Below are 4033 nucleotides of genomic sequence, written 5' to 3' on the forward strand. Positions count from 1 at the left end.
TCGGCGCGTCCGTCCGTCCGTTACTCGTTTACGTTCGTACCTACTATACTCTCTCTCTCTCTCTCTCTCTCTCTCTCTCTCTCTCTCTCCTCCTCTCTCTCTCCCTCCCTTCCTCCCTCTCCCCCTCCTCTCTCTCTCCTTCTCTGTCCCTACGACGTAATCAATATATCGTGTTGCTGAGACCTTCTCGACGTCGTCGGCAGGTAGGTTTAGGCATGGCTTTTCAGGTATAGCCAGACACAGACGCACCAACCCTGGGTAGATATGTATCGCGCACCCGTGTGCACACACCTCGGTATCTCCGTGCTAATTAATATCTCGGACACGGCATCTCCCGCCGCACGAGGTGCTGTTGTTACTGCCGTCGCTGATGCTGTTACTGCCGCTGCTGCTTAGCGTCGTCGGCGAGGTCGAACGGGATGATCGATCCGATCGCTGGTTTTTAATAGATGCTCGAGGCTGGTCTGTTCTAATAAAAATATTCTTTTTATATCCCTCCCCTCCTCCCTACCGTGTAAACCCGACGTCTTGTTAATCGTAGTTGCTTTAGTCAACTTGGAGAAAATTTTTTTTCTCGGCAAAAATATCGATGAGAGATAATCGTGTCCCCGTGTAATTAAATCTCAAACTTTATGATTCAATTGAAGTAAAAATTTTCTCTCGCGTCTCGAGTCTAAGTTCATCGTTATCAGTGGTAAACTTTCGACATTCAAGGAAAAGCGATTTCGTATCAATCAAAGATTCTACAATAAAAAAAGAGAGAAAAGTGCGAGAGAGAGAGAGAGAGAGATTTGTCTTCTACTTCTCATGTCTTATATATGTCGACATACATATATATTAGTAAAAGAGGGCTGTTTACGTGGTTCAGTGTACGCGCGTTCGGAAATTATTGATCTTCTTCTCAAGCACAACTCGGGCAGATTCATTATTGGGTTTTATATATATACGATAAGCTCGTTAAGTTTATTAAACGTAAAATAGAAAGGAATAATGAAAGAGATGGCCGACAAAAATTATGTCTCCGTTCAGCATAAGGTTCGAATTATCCGCTGGTAGTTTCCTTAACCGGTCATTTATATTGAATGCATTCTCTGCATTCATAATTAGATTTAGTTAAATTTCACGAGAGAAATTTCCTCCACGAGAGAAAAAAAAGCGACACTCATCGAAATTCAATGGATTCCTTGTGATAAGAATTCCGAGTTTGATTTCTTACGCGAGATTCTTTATTTCTTTAATCCGCAGGTCTGGAGAACCGCCATGATCGGGATTTCCTGACTTTGGGATTATTCCGTTTCGCACCGTCTCAGCTCAGTTCGGTTTCTTCCGTAGACAGTTCCCGTTGATTGTGGCTGAATGCGATCGCGGCGGGTTGGTACGCAATTAATCAGCCCGTAAATGACGCCCTCTTTGCCCCGCTCGTGTTGTCGGACGAGACGACGCCGAGGCATCGGGCCTTAATTATACAGCCGGTTTGCGGCGAGCACAACGACGAGGCGTCTCTGTTTCCCCGCCGCAACAAATTGCCTCGTAATTATTTCGTGACTGTCGGAAAAGTCGGACCACATTTCGATATAAAAATACCAATGGTGAACGAAGCCAGAAAGTCGTTAGTTAGCTTAGATTAACGGAAATACAAGTTTTTCATACAGTGATATGTAAAAAGCAAAACAATTTTTCTTATTATTTTTTTTAAAGTCTTAAACCGTAAGAAACTGATCAATCATAGCCAATTATTCTTCTGACATTTGACAGGTCTGACATTTGATTGGTCAATTTCTTACGGTCTGAGACTTAACGTTTAACTTTTACTGTTTAAAATCTCGCTTAAAAGTCGCCGCGTTTCAGCAAAGTATCCGATTATAAACAGTATATATTGTTACACATATATTTTAAATAAACGAAATCACGTAGGAAAATTCATTTGTTCCAGCTCGAGCAAACTCATCCTTCTCGCGATGGCAATATTCCCCGCCATCAATTCGAGTTACTGGCGATTGATCAAACCATTATCCGTTACGTTATCGTAACAGACAGATCTATAACGGCAAAGTTTTGAAAAACCTTCACGCGACATGCTAAATTCTTAAATATCACTGGATATTAACTTGTAAGGAAATTTACTAAACACTCACATCGTGGAGTGCAACGTAATGAGTTCATAATGTAAATTTAACGACCTGTACAATAAATCCATGGATTTTATTTCACAAATTAATAATGGAAATATTTGTAGAAGTGGGGAAAGTGAGGCCATCGCGTAAATGGCGCGTTGTAATAAATTTCCAATACATAATCGAATTAATAATTGCCATAAAATTATATATTACAATGATGAGCGTTCATTTAATAGTCATCAGGAAACCACGAAGAGACAATGATTACTCTTTTACCATCGGAAAATTATTGCGTAATTTCATATATCCGAAGATATATCAATTAACGGACTTTATTAGACCATAACAATTTACGGGAGCATTTCTGTATGCGGCGCGCGGGAAGAAGAGGAGGGAATTCCTCTCCGGTTTTCGGACAGATTATCGTGGGGCTTATTGTTCCCTTTTAGCTCTACCGGCATCCGCGAGACCGGAGGCGCTCCATTATCAGTTTTTCGTGCGTTTATACCCGGATGCGACCTTAATTACCTTCCCTTATACTCGCGGCTTATTACGTTCCCCGAGTATAATATAACGCGGCTCGATAATCCCGCTCGCCGCTAGACTTAGTAGTATCGGCCGAATTACAGTGCGTGAAGCACGTTATACCGCGGCCTCGGGGTTGTATATCCATGTTCCTCCCAGGACCACAACGGTGGACCATAAATACGGTTTAAGTTATGGCAGCTACCTCGTGCTATATCTCGGTTAAGTTTATTTCGACGCTGATTAATGTAGGATTGCCGGCACATACCGTATTCGCGGCTGCTCTCCAGAACGAATACAAGGTTTCGTTCTGGAGGGAAAAGCAGAGAAAAAGAATAATTTCGCCATTGGGAGTCTGCTCGAATTTCGACGTAGCGAATGAAGGAATTGAGGATAATATTTACACCGATTAACAACGTTTATTACAAAAATTCGTCGACGTTTGCAATTGAATTATTTAGACGATTGTGTTTGCGGATAAATATGAACTAAACAGAGGAATAGCCCTCCCAATCTCCCGACGTTTGGCTAAAACTTGCAAGCGTACAGGATAACCGGCGCTCTCGTGCTCGTCGTAAATCGATACATCAGGTGTGAATTGCGACGCGTCGCAGCGTCGTGGCGGCGGCGACGATGGCAGCGTTGCGACGGCTTTTATTTTTAATAGCGGCTCATGTATTCGCGTGCGTGTTCATGGAGCGGAAGCACTAAATTCGCACGATAAGCACGCTACGCGCGTTAAACATGCCTATATCGATTGCCCGGATTGCGTGAGAGAGAGAGATGGCAAGACGGCTGTAGGCCGTCGTAGAGTAAGATGGGAAAAAAATTAAGTGACAACAGAACAGAAGCATCGAAAGGTATATGTAGAAGAAGAGACGTGGCAGGACGGAGGATCAGTGGCAATAGGTGCAATAGGTCATCGCAGGGCAGTTCAAGGAGTGAGAAGGGGGAGGTCAGAGCGGAGGGATCGAGCGGGGAGTGGGACGACGGCGAGCAGTTCAATGAAAGTCATCGTAAACGGAAGGGGAGCGGAACTGCGAAACGGGGCACACAGAGGGATCGGAGAGAACGCGGGTGGAGGGTAGAGAACGGGAGAGCGTTCCGCCATGCCGACGTCGTGGGAGAAAGACAGCGGGAAAGAGAACGCCAGAGAGCTTGCGCAAGCTTCGACCCGCCGCAGCTCCGATCGGCGGATGGCGGCAGCGGTTAAGCCAGCCGCACGTTCCGAGTTTTCGTGCCAGCAGTCGACTCGCAGCCTGGCTTTCCAACTGGCACGCCGGAGTGCTTTCTCGTACTGTGCCCTCTCGCTTCCTCGTTTCGTCCCTCTCCTCTCCTCCGGGTTCTCTCCTTCCCCTAGCAGTCTCTCTTTTAATCTCTCTCTCTCTCTC

Source organism: Atta cephalotes (genome assembly GCF_000143395.1).
Source record: "Atta cephalotes unplaced genomic scaffold scaffold00075, whole genome shotgun sequence".
Lineage (NCBI taxonomy): Eukaryota > Metazoa > Arthropoda > Insecta > Hymenoptera > Formicidae > Atta > Atta cephalotes.